General features: G+C 38.5%; 1 protein-coding gene across 1 annotated transcript in view; it reads left to right on the top strand.

Annotated features, from left to right (window-relative positions):
* Ube2e1 (ubiquitin conjugating enzyme E2 E1) overlaps positions 1-23898 on the top strand; it is a 67946-nt gene that overhangs the window by 35040 nt on the left and 9008 nt on the right. The gene's annotated exons all lie outside the window — the stretch shown is intronic.

Genomic DNA, 23898 nt, shown 5'->3' with positions numbered 1-23898 from the left:
CTCATTGAACCCAGAGACTTGTGCCTGCTCTATCACTGAGCTACATCTTGTACCCAGTCCTAGATTATACCATGAGATGGTATTTTTAGAGATGAGAAATAGAACCTTTTTGTTTTTGCTACCCAAAACAATAGCTAAGTGTTTTGCTATTTTTTTTTTTCTTTTAAAATTTATTTTATCAAAATGAGTAAATAACTGTTCTCTTGAAATATTTTGAGGCCAGGGACCAGATATACTGTGAGATCAAAATGATGTTAGTCATGTTATTATACACTTTAAGAAGATAATAAGTAAATTGTTTAAAGTCCCCAAAGAGGGAATTTATTAAGCAGTCATTTCATCCTTAAGTTGATGGAGCAGTCTTTTGATTTTTTTTTTTTTTTTTTGGTGGGGGGGGGGCTGTGTGTACCAAAGATTGAACTGAGGGGCACTCAACCACTGAGCCATATCCTCAGCCCTATTTTTGTATTTTTATTTAGAAACAGGGTCTTTCTGAGTTGTTTAGCACTTCACTAAGTGGCTAAGGCTGGCTTTGACCTCATGATCCTCCTGCCTCAGTCTCCCAAGCCGCTGAAATTAGAGGCGTGTGCCACATGCCTGGCAATTGATATTATAAGAAAAATAACCTTCTTTCTGGTTTCATCAGTAGTGTGACCATATAATTAACATTATACCATGGCAGCAGACATAAACCAGAATTCTCCTGAGCAAAGCAGGATATATAGTGATCAGTTTAGTAGGCATATATAGTATTTTAAAATAAAGGATGGCTCGTTCTTTTAACTTTCTAAATGGAAAAAAAGACATTCACTAATGTCATGTCTCAGTAGAACATTTTGTCAAAAAGGATTTTTAAAGAAAAAGAGGTGGTAGTGTGGTTTTAACATTAAAAATTTTTTTTCATGTATCTATATATGTATATATGTACAAATAATACAGTCTTTATTTTGGGGGTTATGAATGCACATGGCAGACAATTCAGACAATATAAAAACATATATAAAACACCAATTTTTCCATTTCCATCTTCAAAGGCATTTGCTCTTTTGAATTTTCTGTGCATCCTGTATGGGTTACTTTAGGTATGATCCATAAGAGCACACTCACCACACACCCATGAATGTTTGTCAGCTTTTTCCCTGCTGTGACCAAATGACTGACAAGAACAATTAGAGGAGGAAAAGTGTATTTGAGGGCTCATGGTTTCAGAGGTCTCAGTCAGTAGATAGCGGCTCCATTCCTAGGTGCTTGAGGTGAGGCAGAGCATCAGGGCACAAGAGTGTGGTGGAGGAGGGAAATGGCTCAAGACATCATGCCAGGAAGCAGAGAGAGAGAAAGAGACTTGTCTGATATAAAATGAACACCCAAAGGCGGGCCCCCAGTGACCCACTGCCTCCATCCAGACTACAGTTACCACTCAGTTAAATCCCTATCAAAGGATTAATTCACTGCTTGAGTTAAGGCTCTCAACCCAATCATTTCACTGCTAAACCTTCTTGCGTTGTCTTACATGTGAGCTTTTGGGGAACACCCAATGTCAAATGATAACAGACATGAATGCGTGCACCCACATGTACCCTACCTCTTTTTATTAGTTTTTGTTTTTTGTTTTTTGTTTTTTTGTTTTTTCTTTTTTTTTTGGCCATGCTGGGGATTGAACTCAGGGCCTCATTCATACTAGGCAAGTGCTCTACTACTGAGCCATACCCACAACCCACCTCCATTTTTGTAGACACAAATAGTAATTTGTTACACTGTGCCTTACCTTGCTTTTTAAACTTCAGATATCTTGGACTTTCTCTCCTGTTTTCGTACCAAGTCTGTGTAGGTTGAGTATCCCTAATTTGAAAATCCGAAAACATTCCAAAAGCCTGAACTTACTTCAGTACTGATATAACAAGTGGACTGTTCCACACCTGATCTGTGATGGGTCATAATCAGAGCATATGTGCACTAAAAATATTGTATACAATCACTTTTAAGCTTTATGTAAGATATATATGAACTAAATAATTTCATGTTGAGACTTGCATTCTATCACCAGGGGATCACATGTATATGCAAATATTCTAAAGTCCAAAACTTGTTCCTAATAGGCATTTTGGATAAGGGATAGTCAGTTGCATTCTTGTATCTATAAGTGAAGAAACTCAGGCTCAGAGGTTAAGTAATGTGTTTTAAGGTAAAGTTTATTGAATATTTAGCTAAGCAGGTGCTTAGTAAATGTTAGTTTCCTTTATGTTCTTGTCTAAATATTTCCTTATTTTAAGGAGTTGAGAGGATAAGCACAGCTTTAGAAAAAAATAACAAGACCGTATAATTAAATGTCCATCTAACAGTGGATCAGACTTGGGGGAAAAGAAGTGGCTGGCACTTTTTTGTTGTTATAACCAACCCAGCGATGTGAAGTGTCTGTCGTGGCTTTGATTCATGTTTTTTTAATTACTAATGATGTTAAGCATCTTTTCATTGGTTTATTGGTCATTTGTGTATCTTCATTGGAAAAATATCTGTTTAGATCCTTTGCCCATTTTAAAATTTGGATTGTCTTTTTTTTTTTTTTTTAATTCTTTTTAGTTTTTTGGTGGACCTTTATTTTTGAAATTTATTTGTATGTGGTGCTGAGAATCGAACCCAGTGCCTCACGCATGCTAGGCAAGAGCTCTACCACTGAGCTACAACCCCAGCCCAAATTTGGATTGTCTTTTTATGGCTATTTTAAGAATTATTTATATTCCAGATAAAAATTTCTTACTAGATATATGAGTTGAAAATATTTTCTTGCTATTTTGTGTGTTTTTAAAAATTTTTTCTTGACGTATTGTTTGCAGAACAAAAGTTTGTGGGGTTTTTTTCTTTTTCTTTTTTTGTACTGGGGATTGAATAGAGTGCTTTAACACTGAACTACATCCCCAACCCTTTTTATTTTTCTGAGACTAAGTTGCTTAGGACCTTGTTAAATTGCTGAAACTGGCCTTGTCATCTTCCTTCCTCAACCTCTTGAATCAGTGGGATAATTACAGGTGTGCACCAGCTGTGCCTGGCTAAATTTGTGTTTTGATAAAGTCCAGTTTATCTGTTTTTTCTTCTGTGGCATATAACATGGAATTGTATCTAAGAAACCATTATCTAACTCAAACTCACTTACTAACTTACTAACTCTGTTTTCTTCTAAGAGTTTTATAGTTTTAGTGCTTCATTAGAGGTCAGTGATCTGTTTTGAGTGAATTTGTATGTGTGGTGTGAGAAATGGGTCCAACTTCTTTCTTTTGCATGTGGCTCTGTCATTTTCCCAGCATCACTTGGTATAAAAACTGTTCTTTCCCCAGTGAGTGGCCTCGGCATTCTTGTCAAAATTTACTTGACCATATATGTAATGATTTATTTATTTCTGGGCTCTCAGTTTTATTCTATTGATCTATATGTCCATCCTTATACCGGTACCACATTGTCCTCATTTCTGTAATACATTCTTTAATAAATTTTGTTCAGTAATAAATTTTGAAACTGAGAAGCATAATCCCTCCAATTTTGTTATTTTTTCAAGATTGTTTTGGCTCTTTTGGTGCCCTTGAATTTCCATATGAATTTTAAGTTCATCTTATCAATTTCTTTCAAAAAAAAGAAAAAGTCCAACTGGGATTTTTATAGGGATTGTGTCGAATCTGTAGACCAGTTTGGGAAATAGTTCCATTTTAACAACGTTACCTGTCTGGTATATGAACATGAAATGTCTTTCTACCTGTCTAGATCATCTTTCATTTCTTTTGATAATGTTTTATAGTCTTCAGTATGCACATTTTACACTTTTGTTTTTGTTTTTGTTTTTGAAGCTTTTAGAATTTTATTTTATGCACAAAGAACTAGCATGTTCTTTCATGGGGTGGCTGTCTTGGGCAGTCCATTCGAGGAAGATCACTTAGTCCAACTTAATGAAACCTATATCCTTTGCTTACTGATGGAAACACTGCCGGCACATGTGGAGGCCTTATTTCTGGATCAGACCATGCCGGTTTGAGCATATGTGTCAAGAGTGAGAACCCTGGTTGAATTTTCACGGTGGCTCCTCTTCCTTTTCTTAAATTTATTTAAAAATTTTTTTTGGTACCAGGGATTGAACCCAGGGTGCTTAACTATTGAGTCACATTCTCAGCCTTTTAAAATATTTTATTTAGAGATGGGGTCTCACTGAGTTGCTTAGGACTTCACTAAGTTGTTGAGGCTGACTTTGAACTCACGATCCTCCTGTCTCAGCCTCCCAAACTGCTGGAATTACAGGTGTGCGCCCCCCCCCCCCCAACTTCAAAATAAGATTTTTAAAAGGGCTTAGGCAGGTAGAATGATCCTGGCTTCAATCCCCAAAGGGGGGGTTTAAAAAAAAAAGTAGTAGGGTGGACATGCTTATCTTGTTTCTGATCTTAGATGGAAAGCATTCAGCCTTTAACCATTAAGTATTATGTTAGTGGTAGCTTTGTGTTTTTTTGTTTGTTTGTTGGTTGGTTTTTTTGCAATTTTTTCCTTAGTCTCCCCCCCACCCCACCCCCGCCAAATGGTAGCTTTTTAATAGTGTCTTTTTCAGAACTAAGCTTTTTAATTTTGAGGAATCCCAGTTTATTAGTTTTTTCTTCTGTGGTTCATGCTTTTTGTGTCCTAAGAAATCTGTCTACCCCAAGGATTACAAAGATTTTTCTACTGTTTTCTTTTAGAACTTTGTAGTTTTAGCTCTTAAAATTCACTATTCATTTCTGTTCACAATTCAGTCAACTTTAAATATATATAGGAGAGTTGGTGGAGAGAGGAGGCATTTGTTGCTAACTTGTTTCTTGGTAATGAGTGTGTTAGTGAAAGTAACTGTGTAAACCTGTAGCCTTGCTCTGTACAGCTTTTGTGCTGTAACTGCTGCTCTTTGAAGAACACCAGCCTGTGACCATCTGTAGCAGTCATGTTATTTACCCATCTAATATTCCTTTGGAGTACCAACACTCCTCATTTTATAATCATCTGTCCATTCCATACTCGAAAATGTGTCTTCTCTTACTCTCAGGAAGGGCTCATGACCTAAGTCCAGCTCACCAGAGCATTTCATCCTTCAGCCCACAGTGATTGGTTCAGAGCAGGGGATTTGACCTGATCTGAACTGATTAGAGCCATGGAAAAAGTATTGGAGAGGGCTATTTTGAAGGCTGTCCCTTTTCCTGAGGTAGTTGTCAGATGTGAATTCTAGCTTCTGATACTACTATTTCCAACCGTCACGTGTGGAGAGCCTGTCTCAAAATGAAGTTAACCCAAAGCTGAGGGGTTGGTAAGGAACCCATAATGACTGTTTATCCCTTTGGGTTCTGAAGACCTCCTATAACCTTTTAATTATGTGAACCAACCAATTCCTCTCTTGGCTCAGACTCTTTTTTTGTTAGGTATCTGTGCTTCAAACTGAAAAGTGCTTACTGATAAGCTGTTAATCTTCTCACATAAAGGTCTGATTATAGAAGTTTCAAATATGTTAGGATGTTTTATTAATAGATGGACAGTAAAACAGTAACTTCTGTGTGTGCTGTGGAAAGAAGCAATTCCATGTGGTTTTTGTAAAAGCTAGGAAATACCTGGGTTCATCATACTATTTTTATGGAAGACTAAATTTTAAATGTTAAGGTTAATGAGAAATAACTGAATTAAATGTCTGCCTTTAATGAATTTATGGATTAATTATTCATTTGACAAACTTCTTGATAGTATTTTATGGGAGAATTAAATGCAGGTAGAGGCTGCATTTTTATGAACGCCGATTATTTTCTGATGAGTTAGGATTTTCAAGTTAATTTTTATTACTTTAAGTTTGTAATGATTTTGTGAGATTATAAAGTTTCACAGGGAAGTTATTTCAGATATGTATCTAACAAAAAATAGACCTCACTGTGCTGTGGAAAATTAAACTACTTAAAGTGATCTTTGAGTATAAATAGGTAGATCTTGAAAATGTCTTTTTTGTCGGAATTGGGGATTAAACCAGTAGTGTAGCTTTACCACTGAGCTACATCTCAGCCCTTTTTATTTTTTTAAATTTTGAGACCAGGCTGGTCTCAAACTTATGCTCCTCCTATCTCAGCCTCCTGAGTTTCTGGGATTACAGCTGTGTGCCACCACCCCTAGCATCTTTTTCCTTCTCATTTGGTTGACTAACAGCAACCTTCTATAGGAGGCACTTCCATCATTCTTAGTAGTTTTTTAAAATTTTATAAAATTAATACTTCTTAATTGAGATGTTACTTTTTGTATGGTTGGATATCATTTATAATACCTTCATTAATTACATGGAATTGTACTATATTAACTTTGACCTTTAAAATGAAAAGATTAACTGTAGGTTACTGGAAAATGAAAATGTAGCTTTAGATTTTTGTGACAAATGTTATCAGTACTAAGTTAAGCACTCATTAGTACTATCGAGGAGTTAGCAGTTACTGTGCATAGAGCTAGTACCTCAGGGTTCAAAGGCATTATACTTTAAGTCTCTCAAGGTTCTGTTCATAGAGAGTAGGATATCATTAGCCATGTTTTCCAGATAAGGAAACCGAAGACTGAATTTGAATTTGCGTACTTTTCTGATTTTCAAGTTCCGTAGGAGGTTAGTTATACTATTAAGTGTACTTTTAAAGCTTTAAAAGCAGTGTTACCCCAGACTTCATATATTTAAGACATTAAGCCTACTCTCCCCATCAGGAATATGGTTTGAAAGTCATTGTGTTATAGTAAGGCGTTATTTTCCTAATGTGTTGCCAAGGCCCAGCAGCTGTGAAACCAGCAAGCTAAGATTTCCTACTAAATTTGTATCAGATCCTGAACTTGCCCTCAATCTTTCTCCTTCCATTAATGCCCAGTAAAGCCACCCTGGCCCTCATCCAAACTCTTCCTAAAGTGTTTCTCTTTCTTTACACCATTCCAATAGGAGTGCCTATTGGATTTGTTTCTGATAGATTAGCAAGTTAAGGGTGAAAGGTGAAAATGGAAGTTCAGAGGTAAGAAGAGAACCAGAAAATTAATGTCATGATGTCAAGAAATTTTCAGGAAGACAGGTCTAGTCAATCCTTGACATAAAAGGTTGATGAAGAAGATGGGGAACGTCATTTAGCTCTCATTCTGGAAGGTAATCAGTGACTTCTTTAAGAGGCTAGTTTACTGTTGAATGTTAAGGTAAAGTAGAATTGATTTGCATGTAGAGGGGATGTGTGTGACCGCTTGCACGTGGGAGGGCTGTGGGGAAAAGGGCTGAAGATTGGCTTTAAAGGGAAGGAGACAGCTGTACTAGTAACTTGAAGGGGTAGAGATGTGTAGGAGTATGTTTTAAGCTTTAATTGTTTTTGGTGTTTATTTGGTTTGGTGTATGGGAAGGTTTGCACTTTTTGTAGCTAAATGTTAAATCCATCAATAAAGTAAAAAAGATGAACTTGATCAAGACCACGTTATATTGGAGAGAAGCACACATAATTATGAAATGAAAGGGGTAAAGAAAACAGTAAAGACATTTTCACACGTGGAGAATTAAGGTTTGAGAGAGAAAGGGATACCAGGGTAAACAAGAGAAGTCCTTATAAATAACACATTCAATACTTTAAGATGTTACTTCTAAAACCTATGCTTTTGGGTTGCCTGTCAAACTGCAGATGTGTACCTGCCACATCAGGTTACACTGAATTTAATTAGGAAATAGTTCCGCATACAGAGGTTTTACTACCCTGCTTATGGGAGACTTGTCTCCTGGGTCTGGTGAGACAAGTTTCATCCTGGTGAGAGACAGGACTTGACTTATGATCTGGAAGCTCTCGTTGGGCAGCTCCAAGAGCTGTTGTGCTCTACGTCTTCTACAGATGCTCATGAAAACTATTTCCATCAGTGTTCCTCTCAGGAATTAGTATGCATGATAAAGATACCATTGAGCTTGAGAGGGTGGCATTGACCTTACCTAGGCTCTGGAGATGAAAGACTTCTGGGCCATTTAAGCCCCAGACTTGGGACCCCACTCAGTCCCTTCCTGTATGGCACATGCACTCAGGGTACAGGAAATGTTATCAACAGTAAAATGTGGATTTAACACACAGCAGGATGATATGGGGTTATTAATATTATCTTGCAACGACATTGAAAAAAATCAGAATTTTATAAAAGGAAAAATAGTTTTTCATCACAGTAAGAAGAAATTGATACCAGATAAAGGAAAAATATTTGTTTTCAGATCCCTTCTTAGCTGGTAGCTTTATGAGAGTAGACACTAGCTTTACCATTTTTATGTATCTTAGAGTTTTGCTGTAGGTGTTAAAGGGAAGTGAAATTGATTCCTAATCTAAACTTACTACCAGTTACCTCACTAGACACTCCTGGCCAAACAATAACTTGTGCCAGTGCTCCTCAGTCCTGCCTTTCTCAGCAGCCAGAGCCTTCTGCTCTGCCTGGAAAGCGTAGTTGGTGGAGAGGAAGTGATGCTGGCCTACTTCTCATCTCTTCTCAGATGGCGATGTGACTGCAGCTGTCCCTTCTCTCTTGTTAAATGCTGTTTTCCTTCCCTCCTTAAGGGAGGGAAGAGGCATGTGTTATGATTTAGATATGTGGTGTTCATGTATGAGACGGTGCAGAAAGGATTAGAGGTAAAATGATTGGGTTATGGGAGCCTTAACCCAATCGGTGAATTAATCCCGATAGAGATTCAATGAGCTGTAACTATAGGCAGGTAGGGTGTGACTAGAGGAGGTAGGTCACTGGGGTGTGCCCTTCTGGTGTATATTTTTTCTTGGTGAGGACAGTGCTATCTCTCTGCTTCCTGGTGCAGTGTCTTGTGCTGTCTTATCTCTACCACACTGTTGCCACCATGATGTTCTGCCTCATCTCAGGCCCCAAAGAATGGAATTGACTGTCTATATACTGAGACCTGAAACTGTGAACCTCAAAATAACATTTTTCTCCTCTAATTGTTCTTGTCAGGGATTTTGGTCACAGTGGTGAAAAAGCTGACTAAAACAGCATGGGAATTTCCCTTTCCCTCCAACACGAACATAACTGCTCTTCACCTGAGCACATGCCTTCTTGTCTCTTCATATTACCTGACCTCCCCCTTCTGACTTAATATCCATATCCATGATCGACAACTGCTTGTGATCACCAGGTTCCTCATCCCCAAACTAGCCCATATGAAGCAACAAGTAGGTCATTCCGTAGAGAATGGCCTTGGAAATGCATAAGTTTGAGCCCAACCTCTGCCAGCTAGTAGCTGAGTGACCTTAGGTTAAGGTTAATTACTTAAAGACGCTGAGGCTCAGTTTCTTGAATGCTTAAATGATTAAAGAATGAACCTGCTGTGGCTTTGCTTTAACCAGTGCATTGAGTATAAACTGTTCTTCCTGGGTTTTAAGGGCCCTTAATGATTTGACTTCAATCTGCCTACCCAGTAGGCAAACTTATTTTATACCTGGCATAATATTGAACAAATGGTAAGATTTAAATGGGTATTTTTATTGGTTTGTAATACTGCCATAAAACACATTAGGATTTATTTTATATTCTCAATGTTCTGTGCATAGCAGCCCCAACTGCTAGCCACTGAAATTCTCCTTAATTTTTTTTGAGCCCACTATCCAGAACCCTGTCGTGCATCTGTGTTTTGCACATAGCAGATGTGTAAATGGTGTCTTGGTGTATGAGGGATGGCTCTTACCGCCGCCGCCGCCGCCGCCGCCGCTGCTGCTGCTGCTGCTGCTGCTGCTGCTGCTGCTGCAGGAGAAGGCCATTTTACTCCTCTAGGCTGAATGCTTTCACAGCCTGCTTTCACAGCTGTCTGCTCCTTGGCTTCGAAGTGCTTTCACCTTGGCTGGGTGAAGATGAACGTTCTGTCCCCTGCTCAGGTTTCTGTGGGCTTGGGACTAGTGCTGCAGCTGCTGCTTCTCCAGCACTGGTGACTGACCTCACTTAGTTGTTTTGCCAAACAAATCTTGAGTATACTAATTTTATCTTCTTAGCGGTGTCTTAACTCGTGTGCCTTCTTGTGATGTGTGGGGCTCATTGTCAGTGTTAATCACCCATTAACAAAACACTAAAGTGTCCTAATAATGACAGTAGCTTTAGTAAAAAAAATTTGTGGAGAGGCAAGATTATTGTCAGAAATGCATTGCATTTTAGTGGTGGTCCTATGAGTTTATGTTGGCATTCATCTTATCTCATTCTTACGTGATGTTGAATGTGCCTGTTTGTGAGTTTTGAAACTTGTGAGTCCTGGTTGTTGAAAGAACAACACAACCAAGCCGCCAGATGAACTAAAGGTATTGATTTTATTTTTTATACACTGTAAACCCAATGAAATAGTGTTTTTAAAAAAATTTTAGACCTTATTTTAATAATTTGAAATAAAACCAGGTAAACCTAAAATAACATGTACAGTGTATTTTAAAACAATTGTATATAACAGAAGTAAATCAGTTAAGCATATAGCTAATAGTAAAAACATTAAAAATCAGTACAGATTTGATAATTTTTGAATGTTAATAAATAGGGTTATATACATTAAGCCACTTTTTATTTAGTAAATAATGTCTTGGGTAAGTGCTCCGTGACGTTGGGGGGGTGTGTGGTGAACAGTACTGCTGGGAGACTGGCAGGCCAGGAAGAGACAGGCTGGGTTCCTTTCTACCCTTTGAGTACTGAATGAAGGTAGACTTCTTATTTGGATACATATTCATGTGCTCATAGATCTGTGGTTTATTGATAACTTGTTAGGATCTATGTTACCATCAGCACTTAGGATTTCCCAAAGACATTTTACTTTTAAGCCACTACTATAGTCCTGGTAGATCTGTCTGTCTTCTAATTTGTTAAGTTCTCTTCTCCATTTGTTGAAAGTTAAATGTAGCTTTTTTTTTTTTTTTTTTTTTTTTTTAATAGGTTGATGATTTCTATGTTTGGGTTTTTCATTTTTTAAGAGTGATCCCCCCCATTTCATTCCTATGCAGATGCAAAGCTGAAATTCTAAATCGCTTCCTAGTCACTTAAGGTCCTTTGTGATGGGTTCACATTTAGTCTTTCCAATTCCATCTTTAGCTACATTTTTGTAGGAGACATAGATTTTTGTATGGAAAGTTCTGCATTCTCTTTCTCTCTCCCCTGAAAAATAATCTGTTAGGCTAAAAAACTATTGGCTAACCTTCCCAGTTCTCCTTAGAACAAATTTCTCTACCCCGTCTGTTCCTTTTTTATATTTAGTTTCTATTGTACAATGTGCATTGACCCCTATGTAGTGAATCCATAATACTAAGCTGATCTTTTTTGTTAGACCTCTGAAAACCAAGTGGATGATCATTTAGAAAAATAGCTAAGTATGGTAGAGGAATCTGAACTGGGGAAAGAAGATCTGTGTCACATGGTTGTAGGTTCTAAGATATTATCTTTATCTTTTCCATCTTTTCTTTTAATTTTTATTTGTATTAAAATTATACACTAACAGTTTACAGATGCAAATAGTTCTTGGGGGTTTGTTAAAAAACAAAACAACAACTACAAAGAAAACACTGTTCCAATAGCCTTCCCCAGTTTTGCTCTCTAGTAGTACTTAATTGCTCCTCTTAGAGATGGTTACTTTGCCATTTCTTTCCTGTTTTTAGGTACTGTGTCGATAGTTTCAGTTTTTGCCAGTAACTTTTGATTCAAGGCAGCATGTGATGAACATTTCGTTATTTTCTAGTATTCCCTCCATTCTTTTCACGATCAATATTCACTGTTTATACTATGTAAACATTATTCACATATAGCAAACTGTGATTACTCTGTCCTTTCCTGCATAACTTTTTCCCCTGGAAAAATTATTCTTTCTTTTCTTTTGATCCTTCACAACTCTCTCCTTTCCCACCTCATAGTTATTTACACACTTGTCATTAATTCAACCTGAGATGCTTTCACGGTTGTCTAAACCTTCACAGAAGAAATTCAGAAGCACTGGGCTTTATTTGAAGAAATCCCTCCTGGAGCTTTCTTTTTCTTGGGAGTGGTTTACCAGGGATTGAAACTCAGAGGCACTCAACCGCTGAGTCACATCCCCAGCCTTATTGTATTTTATTTAGAGACAGGGTCTCACTGAGTTGTTCTTTGCTTCGCATTTTGCTGAGGCTGGTTTTGAACTTGTGATCCTCCTGCCTCAGCCGCCCGAGCTACTGGGACTACAGGTTTGTGCTACCACATCTGGCCTTTCTCTTGGAGCTTTCTAACCTGTTCAAGTTTGGACCTGCTGAGTCTATATACAGCTATCATACCCAGGTTGTATTGTCACTGTTTGGGGCCGTGGGGTTGGGGGTATGTTCATTAATATCTTTTTGATTTTTATTTTCTTTATCTTTATTTCTTGCTTATGCCCTTGTAGAGTATATCCCTAGTAACTTCCTGAAAAAGGATTCTTGGTACATAGATTTTTAGAGACCTCAAATATCTGAAGATTTCTGTTCTGACATCATACTTGATTGATAGTTTGGGTACAGAATTTGTTCTGGAAATCATTTTGAAGACATTGATGCAGAGCCAACCCATTCCCACTGGTGTTGAAATCCCAAGCCAACTGATTCTGTGTTCCTTGTAAGTTATCTCTTTTTCTCTCCCTGGAAAACTGTGTGCCCCAAGTAGGTATATTTTCCTCTAAGTACTGTACCCTTTCAGTCTGGAAACTTGTGACCTGGAAAGTTTTCTTAGGTTCCCTTCGCCACTCTGGCTTACTCTTGTTCAAGAATTGGACATCCCCAGCCTGGGGGTGTGGTTCAGAGGTAGAGCACTTACCTGGCATGCATGAGGCACTGGGTTCGATCCTCAGCACCTCATAAAAATGAATAAATAAAAGGTATTATGTCCATCTACAACCAAAAAAAAAAAAAAAAAAAAAATGGACAACCCCAACATCCTACCCTACCCCCACAGCCCCTGTCCCCCAGCAGAGGGCCTCATACATTCTAGTGAGCTATATCCCAGCCCTTAAAATTTGACCTTGTTGTCCTTTGTTTTGTAACTTTTTTTTTGTTTTCTACCTGTCTTTTACTTTCTTAGGAGAGTTCATCTCTACCTTTTGTAAAGTTTTTGAAAATTTTTTTGATTTCCAAAAACTTACTTTTCCTCCTCTGGATCTTGTTTTGTTTGGCCTTATTCTTGTTTCATCAATGCAGTGTTTTCTTTCTCTCAGAATATTAATGATGAATGTATTTTGAAATTTCCTTTTCTCTGTAAGTTGTTTTCTGTAGTTGGCCATCTCCTAGTTTGTTCTGATCTTTGTTTTCCATGTTAGGAAGGAACCATGTTCCTTGATTTTCTTTTATTTTGTAAGTGAGTCTTTAATGTCAATATATTGAAATCTTTCCTCTGGGCTGCTCATATTCCCCAAAAGAGACTTCCTGGAGAGTGAAAGCCAGGCTGTTTTATGGGAGCTCAGTGGAGGAAGGAAACTGGGGGTCTTAATTGTCCTGCATGCATGAGCTTATGTGTCCAGCACAGCACCTCTGCCCTCATCCATATTGATGAAACTGGTGCAGGGACCCTCTGTTTTACCCTCTCCAGGAAATAAACCTTAGTGTAGCAGAATTTCTTTTGCTGCTTACAATTTCCTGCAAATTTAGCAGATCAAAACAACATATGAATTTAGTATCTCACAGTTAACATGGGTCAGTAGTCTAGGCCCAGCTTAGCTGAGTCCTCTGCTCAGGGTTTTTTGAACTTGCAGTGAAGGAGTTGGCAGCCTGTGTCCTCATAAGAAGCCCTTCCAAGCTCATATTCTTGTTGGCAGAGTCCAGTTCCTAGCAGGAAACTAGCAGAAGCTAGCAGGAAACTCTCTAGGCAGTAAAGACCCGAGTCTTAATGTAAATAAAATACCACCTGGTCTAGGGAGTGTCATCCCATCCACTTTGCCATATTCTAGTGGTTAGAAGCAAGTCACAGCTTCTGCCCATACTGAAGGAGAGAAGATCCAGCAGTCCATCTTAGAATTCTGCCTATCACAGAGGGTCTTGGAATTTGCCCTGTCAGCATAATTCTTCCTTGAACCCCAACTTCCAACTTCACTCCCAACTTCCAAGTTACCCCAGATTCCTAAGTCTTCAAGGGATTATATGGAATACACAGATACAGTCTTGGCTTTCTTCACATCCAGTTAAGGATTCACTTTATTTGAATATTCAGACCTTTTGCCACTAACTACTAAGTCTTCTTGTTTCTAAGCTTTTGTTGCTGTTGTTTCCTTGCAATTCCTCCCTATCTTTTGGAGGCTTAGACCCTTTTTAAATAACCCCCTTACCGTAATGTTGTGGATTTTGGAGAAAGAATAAAACATTGATGCATGCTGTCTTTCTCCTATCTTTGTGCATGTGTTCTGAGATGTTATTTTTTCCCTCCTTTTCCTTTTAAGATTTAAGAAAGAAATAAGAGGTTAAATTTCCCACCTACTTCATTTTCCACGTCCTTTTATTCTTTAAACTTGGTAGTTTCCAGTCAGTGCATTGGAGTTCATAGCCCTGTTTGTGACCTTGAAACCAAACTCCTCACTCTGAGCTTGGAACGATTGCCTCCTTTCCTTTTCATTAGAACTCTTGTTGACTTTGGGCCTTTTCTGTAAGAGCTATCTAGAATAGGTCTTACCCTTAACAATTAGTTCTCTGAGAGTGTTCTTCATAGAAGATCGGAAAGTCTTAAGTTACTTGACATTTTTGTTAGGCAGAACCCTTTTCTGGGGATGTTGATTTGTATTCCCTTGGTATTAAATATTAAAAACTATTACAGTCATTATAGGAAGCTGTGATAGCGAAATGCACTATCATGTGTTAATTTAGTAGTCATTTTGGTGGCTGTCCAGTGGCCAGTGGTAAAAGTTCTACCTTTCTGACTCCTAGCTACAATACTAGATTTGTTACACATGCAGCTATGAAATGTCACATGTCAGTGTTTTAACAGATGCTACAACAGCTAGCTTTATGAAAACAATTGTCTGCTGCTGAGCTATAAGGATATGTAGAGACGACAGGTGGAGAGTCACTTAGGGAGTAGAGTTGTTGATGAAAAGACCCAGATTCTCCCCTCCAAGTCCATCTCTGTATTTGACATACAAGGCATAGCCTCACTCAGTTTCTCAGCCCTGTGCAAATATGAACAGCCTTCCCCTTCCTCTCCAGCTATCTGGGACCAGGACTCTCTAAGCACAGTAAATAACTCCTCACCTCCCCATCCTGTTAATTCCTGGTAGTTCTGAGTTGTAGGTCCTGTGTTGGAGAGGGAAAGGAACAAAGGGGTAGCAGAGGCCTCGGCTTCACAGAGCCTACAGCCCTAAGTACTGCTGTCTCCTCAGGCAGGGGTTGACCTCACTTTTCACTGTAGGGCATTCCAGTAACTGCTGGACTTCCTAGTGCCACTGTGAAGGAGAATGAAATAGATGGAGTAGATCTCAGTTGCTGGACAGTGTTTGGGACCAAACTAACTTCTGAGCTGGGGAAAGTAGGTGTCACATTCTTTATTGTCTTGTAGCTTTACGGGGAAGATTAAAAAGAAAGAAATGTACTTATTTCTTGTCTTTGCAATTTAGGGGCATAATATTTTGACTATTCAGTTGAATTGATGTTTGTTTTCCTCAAAGCCATCTGTAGTTTCCATTAAGGTGGGGATTTTGAGCATTTTTGAGTTGTCATGTTATTATTGAAATCTTCTCTACATTAAGTACTGTGTGGTATGTGTTTATTTTTAACTAATTCATTTCTACAAATAAAGTGAATTAATTTTTAAGAAAATTTAATAACATCTTTTAGCAGATAAGATTTTCTTCTTTCTGTTTAACGGAATCAAGTTCCATTCAAATGTGAAAGAGAAATACATAAAATAAGGAAGGAAAGGCAGACCTGTAAACGTGATTAAGTAACTTGTGTGGTAAGTCCAAAAATATGATTTTATTGTAAGTTCTGTGGTGTAGTAGAAGGATAAGCACTGTAGGAAAACAGGAGTGCCTTGGCAAGAAGTGATTTTTCCAGGCTTTTATGACTGTGTACAAACACATTCACTTAATTTGAGTTTGTTTCCCTGTCTTTAGAATGGGTATCATGTTACCTTTCCTGATTGAGAGCATTTGGGTAAAGAATAAAAACTGTCAACATCTAGGAAAGAATTTTTACATTATATATTTTTCTGCAAATATTAGGATATTTTTCTACCCTTGTCCTGTGTTGGTTCTAAATTCTGGAGATCTGAATTCAAACCTAATTTTTCATGTATTTGGATAAGTTATTTTCAGCTTTGTGGATGTATGATTATTTTGTGATGATGAACAGCTACTGACTAGCTAACAATTGGTATTTCTGCACTTAAAAAGGGAGGAAAAGCACCCTCTTGGTGAAAGGGTCTCCTTTGCCCCACCCCCTGAACACACACACCCTGGGGATTAAACCCAGGGCATCCAACATACTTGATAAACATTCTACCACTGATCTCCCCCTCCAAACCCTTGTTGAGACAGGGTCTCACCAAGCTGCCCAGCTGCCCAGGTGATCACCTGCACCAGCCTCCTGAGTAGCTGGGATTTCAGGACTGCACACGCAGCTCCCTGCCTCCTTTTGTAGGTGGATTTGCATCCTGCTATTGCAGCAAACTTGAGCCCTTTGATTTACACTGTTGCAGGAGTTGCAGTCTTTCTTGAGATGAGTTTCCCAGCTCCCTAACAGCATAGTTAGAAGCTAGGAATGAGCACTGAATTGGAGGGAGAAGGGAAGACAGTGAGATAATGATGTCCATTCATTCTGGGCATTTCCAGATTTTCAAATTAAATGTCAGTGGAAGTGTTTATCCTGTGTCAAGTCTAGTCTGTCCTTTAATGAGACCACCCAGCCATATGAGACTTGAACCCCTTGTGATCACTGATTTTTCAAGGGGTTTTAGTTGGGGGTGGGAGCAGTTAAACATATTGTGTGAATGATTATTTTAGATTTTCACCCAAAGCGGTGGTATAGGTTGAGTAATCCTAATCTTAAAAACCAAATTTTTTTTACATTATTTATTTTAATTAAAATATTTTTTATTTTTACAGACTTCATTTTGATTCATTGTGCACAAATGGTACAACTTTTTCTATGGTTGTACACAACATAGATTCACACCATTCATGTAATCATACATATATATATGGTAAAACTGTCTGTTTCATTCTACTGTTTTTCCATCCCCGCCTCCCTCCTACCCTTTTTCCTCTACATCATCCAAAGTTCCTTCATTCTTCTCTTCCCCCATCACCCCCCCTCATTATATATTGTCATGCACTTATCAGAGAAGACATTTGGCCTTAGGTTTTTTGGGCTTGGCCTATTTCACTTAGCATGATATTTTCCAACTTCATCCATTTACCAGCAAATGCCATAATTTTATTCTTCTTTATGACTGAGTAATATTCCATTGTGTATATATACCACAGTTTCTTTTATCCATTTGTCTATTGAAGGGCATCTAGGTTGGTTCCACAATCTAGCTATTGTGAATTGAGCTGCTATGAACATTGATGTGGCTGCATCACTGTAGTATGCTGATTTTAAGTCCTTTGGGTATAGGCCTAGGAGTGGGATAGCTGGGTCAAATGGTGGATCTATTCCAAGTTTTCTGAGGAATCTCTATACTGCTTTCCAGAGTGGCTGTACCAATTGCAACTCCACCAGCAATGTATGAGTGTGCCTTTTTCCCCACATCCATGCCAACACTTATTATTGCTTATGTTCTTGATAATAGCCATTCTAATTGGAGTTAGATGAAATCTTAGGGTGGTTTTAAATTGCATTTCTCTAATTACTAGGGATGATGAGCACTTTTTCATGTATTTGTTGATCACCTATATATCTTCTTCTGTGAAGTGTCTGCCCATTTCCTTAACCCATTTATTGATTGGGTTCTTTTATATTTTTGGTGTAGTTTTTAAGTTCTTTATAAACTTTGGAGATGAGTGCTCTGTCTGAAGTGTGTGGAAAAGATTTTCTCCCACTCTGTAGGCTCTCTTTTCACATTATTGTTTCCTGTGCTGAGAATAAACTTTTTAGTTTGAATCTATCCCATTTATTGAGTCTTGCTTTTATTCCTTGCACTATGGAGGTCTTTTTAAGGAAGTCTGGTCCTAGGCCGACATGATAGAGATTTGGGTCTACTTTTTCTTCTATTTGGTGAAGGGTCTCAGGTCTAATTCCTAGATCCTTGATCCATTTTGAGTTGAGTTTTGTGCAGGTTGATAGATAGGGGTTTAATTTCCTTTTACTACATATGGATTTCCAGTTTTCCCAGCACCATTTGTTGAAGAGGCTATCTTTTCTCCATTGTAAGTGTTTGGCACCTTTGTCTAGTTTGAGATTATTGTACTTATGTGGGTATGTCTTGGTGTCTTCTATCCTGTTCCATTGATCTACCTGTCTATTTTGGTGCCAGGACCATGCCGAAAAACAAAATCTTTTTGAGCACAGGTATAATACAAGTGCAGATTTCACACATAACATCATGTGACATTGCAGTTAAAACACAGCTACACTAAAAATATTGTACAAAATTACTTTTGAACTGTGTGTATATAAAACAAAAGGATTTCATGCGTAGAACTGGGTTCGTCCCTAAGATATTGTGTTTATGCAAATATTCTCCAGGTCCCCAAAATTGCAAGTTCAAAACCCTTTTGGACCAAACCATGTTGGTTAAGAGGTTACTGACCTATAAGTTAGTAGGTCACTGTTGAAAACATATTGGGCCCTATGAAGCAGGAATGGACTTGTCAAAAAATCCTTCCTCAGAACCTAACCTGCACTGTTCTAAAACAAAATGAAACCTGTAAAAATTGGGCTTAAGTAAAATAAAGATTGAATGGCTAGAGCAGGAGTATTGATAGCCTAGATTGAGTAACTCCCCACTTACTCTTACAAGGAGGAGGTGAAAATGAGAATACTGGCTTTCATAATCAGACAGCCTGCTTACCTCAGAGTAACCATAGTTACTTTCACTTTTTCTTTACTGGGATGGATTCAGTTCCATCTCTTTAACCTTTTGTTTTGTTCTTCAGAACAGAAATACATTGTTGTTATTGCATGGTCATTATGCTTTAAAATCTCAATCCGCAAACGCCTGTAATCCCAGTGGTTCAGGAGGCTGGGGCAGGAGGATCACCAGTTCAAAGTCAGTTTCAGCAACTTAGTGAGGCCCTAAGCAACTTAGCAAGACCCTGTCTCTAAATAAAATACAAAAAAAGAACTGGGTATGTGGTTCGGTGGTTGAGTGCCCCTGAGTTCAATCCCTGGCAAACCCCCCCCTGCCCCAAAAAAAGAAAAAAATCTTAATTCAAATTCCCCAAATTTCATCCTACAGGCATAAATCCCACCTTTTTTTTTTTTTTTTTTTTGTACCAGAGAGTTAACCCAGGAGTGCTTGACCACCCAGCCATTTCCCCCACCCTATTTATTTTTGAGACAGGGCCTTGTTAAATAATTTAGGGCCTCACTAAGTTGCTGAGGCTGCTCTTGAACTTGTGACTCTCCTGTGTCAGCCTCCAGAGTCGCTGGGATTACAGCCATGTGCCACCACGCCCAGCCATAAACCACTTTTAAGATTTGGTTATATTGTATCTCTCATTAAAAAAATGAGGTCTTTTGCACACTATTCTGGAACTTTTTTTTTTTTTTAATACATTATGGACTTATTTTTCTTTATAGTCAGCATACCTCATCTTATTTGACAGCAGCACGGTGTCGCATTTTTATGGTGTACCACAATCCACTTAACCTATATCCTATCAATAATTTAATTCATTCCAAATTTCTCTTATTATACATAAGATCCTTATAAATAACATTCTACTATTGCCATTGCATATGTCCATTTATCAGACAGTTCAGAGAACTGTCAGAGAAACAGATTTCCTCTAACAAAGGGTCTTCTAGGGACTTTTACCATTCTGACAGGTAAAAGGGTGCCAGTGTTTAATTTGCATTTGAGTCTAAGTAAGATTGAGAATTTATTGGCCGGCCATGTGAGTTTCCACCTTTGAGAAATGCTTGTGTGCTTTATCCACTGGGTATTATTTAAAAATTTGAGTCAATATATTAAGTTTGTGATGTACTGCAAATCTCTCCTTCTCCTTCTCTACCACCTTTTTATAAACTTTGTTTATGGTATCTTTCTGTTCATCTTTTCTTGTGTGCTTTAAACTTTAGTGGGACTGAGTTTTGGCTCTCCCTGAAGGAGATTCTTGAAGTAAGATTTTGAATACAAGTGCTGTAGTTTATTTCAAGGTGCAAGGGGAAAAAAGAGTTGGGAAGGAAAAGAAGAAAAATTAGTAAAGGGTGCCTTATCAAAATCAAGCCAGCTCCCACAGTGAAAGGTGCCTACAGGGAAACTGGGAAATCCTGTAAACCACTTGCTTCACAGTTATCCTACCCAAATAACTCTTACTGGTCGAGGCTGTTCTTGAGAGAGTGGTACCAGTTGTTTATTGCTGTGTGGTGTAAAACAACCCCCCCCCCCCACATTTGTTACAATAACTTTTCTTAGATCTAGAGGCAGACTGGCGCTGGGCTCAGCTGGGTCATCTCTGGTGCAGTCATCTGAATGCCCTCTCTCTCACATGCCTGGGCTAGGCACACCAAAGAACGGAGGGGTCAAAAAATCTGGGGCTTCTTAGGTTAAATTCTCATTCTCTGTAGGGTCTATCCACGTGGTCTCTGCTGTATGGAAGTTAGACGTCCTATGTCATGGTTAGGGTTTCCAAGGCGCATAGAAAAGGAGACAGCTGCACATGAGCCAGGGGAAAACCATGTCTCCTTTTTAAAAAAGGACCCAGCTAGGGAAGTCACACGCTCCATTACTTGAAACATAATTACCACCAGCCTAGAGTCAGAGGGAGGGGAATTAGACTACCTTTTGGAGGGATTTCAAAGAATCTGTGTTGTAAAACCACCTCAGGGAGTTAATTCACCTCACTTTTTGCCTGTTGCGGTCGGCAGAGCAGCTTTAAGATGGTAAGGGATGTGGTGAGGCACTTGGACAGCCTCTGCTATAGGTTGTCGAGATAGAAATGGCTTCTCCCACTCCCAAAACTAAAACTGTTCATTTAAGTTTTCCTCTAATTTCTATTTAAAGTTTTTAGTTTTTGATTTTAATGTCTAGTGGGAGTCAGAATTATTTGAGTTGTTTATCAACTACACTGATAATTAAAATAGTCTGCCTAGTGGTTCTTAGACTAGTGGTTTCAGGATCCTGTTACAGGGCTGGGTATGTGGCTTAGTGATAGAGCGCTAGCCTAGTATATACAAGTGCAGGTTTAAAAAAAAAAAAAAATAGAAAAGATCCCATTACATTCTTCAAAGTTTATTGCAGACACCAGGAGATTTTGATTATATGGTTAAGGATTTTACTGTATTTAAAATCAAAACAAACATTAAATCATCTATAATTTTAAAATAATAAAGCATTAATATAAATAGCATTTTAAATGAAAATAAAATTAAAAACTTTGAAGAGTAGCACTGTTTTACATATTTGCAAATTGATTTAATGTTTGACTTAATAGAAGACAACTGAATTTTCATCTCTGCTTCTGCATTCAGTCTGTTGCCACATCACATCTGGTGTAACCTTGGTAAAACCTTAAACAGTACAATTGTGTGAGAATAGGGGTAAAAATGACAAATAGTGCTTTAGGTCAGTAGAGAGAGTTTTGGCCTTGTGGCCTCCCTGAGAGAACCTTGGGAGAGCCACCTCACCCTTCTTGGTGATGTAAATGCCAGCTTTAGCTGAAAGCATCTTCATTCTCCAGTCGAACAAGGCCTGTACTGAAGGAAATTATAGGGCCTAGACCTAGGATGCCCTGGAAGGAGGATGCCAAGTGAGGATAAGAAACAGCAAGATTGCCAAAAGCAGGCCGATTGGACAGTGTAGGAAAGTATTCTGAGATCTACTCATAATTAGGGTAGCCACAGGGAATCCAAATTAGAATTCTTTGAAAGCAAAAAAGAGCAATAAAAAAAACTTTTAACACTGATATTACTACAGGCTTTACCAAACAATACAATAATCACAGATTCACATCACACAATAAGTGATCAGAAATCACTGTCCAAGCTGGTGTTGGCAATCTCAGCAGTTCAGCAGACTAAGAGGCAGAAGGATCAAAAGTTAAAAGCCAGCCTCAGCAACTTAGTGAGGCCCTTTTTCAGGCCAAGGACCAAACTCAGGGCCATGTGTGTGCTAGGCAAGCGCTCTGCCACTGAGCTAAATCCCCAACCCCAAGACCCTGGCTCAAAATAAAAAATAAAAAGAGCTCAGGATGTGGCCAAGCAATTAAGCACCTCTAGGGTTCAATCCCTGGCACCCCCCCCCCCCAAAAAAAAAAAAAAACCCAAACACCACACATGCTGTGCTGAAGTCTAATTCTTGTACACTAACACTTGTGTCATGTCCCATGTTTCCCACTGACCTTGCTGTCCCCTGCCTGCCTTCCTCACCCCAAGTCTGAGTTGGCAGCAGTTGTGTGGAAGCTGCCCAGGAGGTGAATGTGTGAGTGAGAAACCTTAGCTAATGAAGCAAATATAATCTTTGATCAATCAAAGATATCAAAGATAGACCTGGCTCTGGATTATTTAGTGGGAATAGAAGTCACTCACACCTGATTCTGCTTTGACACTTTCTCTAGCAAATTATAGTTGTTCTAAGTCAGGCTTGTGTCGTTTCTGCTGAAGAGAGCTGTTGTTGGACCCACTTTATCCTACATCCCTACTTAACCTTTGTAGGAAGTTGACTTCCAAGACAAAAGGAATGCTGATCTTCTCATTCTCTCTAATCATTCCTGTGCCTTCCCCTTCTTTCAGGCCCTGGAAGTAAGACTAGTCAGTCATTTCGTTTGCTTGCTGCCTACCCATACCACTGTACTGAGAGGCCAGAAGTTAAAACATGGTTCCTTAGCTCAGTTTACCCATACTCATATAATTTGGTTATCTGTATTTAAGAATAATGGCCCCCTGATGTTGGTGTTTTTCAGGTCTGCTCTTTGCCATCTTTGACATCGTGTCTTGACCTTTTGCTTACACATTATCTTTTTGTTTTTTAAATATATTTTTTATTTGTAGGTGGACACAATACCTTCATTTTATTTTTATGTGGTGCTGAGGATTGAACCCAGGGCCTTACATGTGCTAGGTGAGCACACTACCACTGAGCCACAACCCCAGCCCCACAAATGATCTTGAAAGTAGTTTTATTTTTAAGATCATGTCCTTACTCTATGTGTATCTATTTTCTTCAGTATTGGAATGTAAATTATCACTACTTTAAAAAGGAGCAGCACATACAGTAAAACTACAGTCGAATAACTAACTGGGCAAGATCAAGCCTTTGTGGTGTTACAGTTATTTTACCTGATTTGAATACATTGTTGCATAATCCTAAACAGTGGTACATACTTGGTCATTTGATTAAGTATTGTTAACTACTGTTAATGTCAGGCCCCTTAGTATGTGTTGGAAATTAAATTACTACTCCAGAGACTTATAACCTGATGTAACAGAGTGTGTGTACCCAAATGACTATAACATTGTCAATATATGCAAATTTGTTTTCTTTCTGGTTTGGGATGTTTTTCAAAAGTGAATTCTACAGCTTCCATAGGCCAGAAGTCAGCCTTGTACTTTACAAAAAGTTATATCAAAAATTTCTTTGGAAAGACTGATGTGTTGGACTCAGTGGTAGGGTGCTTGCCTAGCACACACAAGGCCCTGGGCTAAACCCCCAGCACCACAAAATCTTTTTAAAAATTCCTTTGGAGAGTTATCTACTTTCCGCTGGAGGACAGTAGGTAGCATTGTGCCTAGCATAGAGAACTTTAGGGGGGCTCTGTGGGAGATATCATTCAAT

This window comes from Sciurus carolinensis, chromosome 17, assembly GCF_902686445.1.
Source record: "Sciurus carolinensis chromosome 17, mSciCar1.2, whole genome shotgun sequence".
NCBI classification, from domain to species: domain Eukaryota; kingdom Metazoa; phylum Chordata; class Mammalia; order Rodentia; family Sciuridae; genus Sciurus; species Sciurus carolinensis.
Note: the sequence above shows the minus strand (reverse complement) of the source record. Positions and strands in the feature narration are given on the sequence as shown.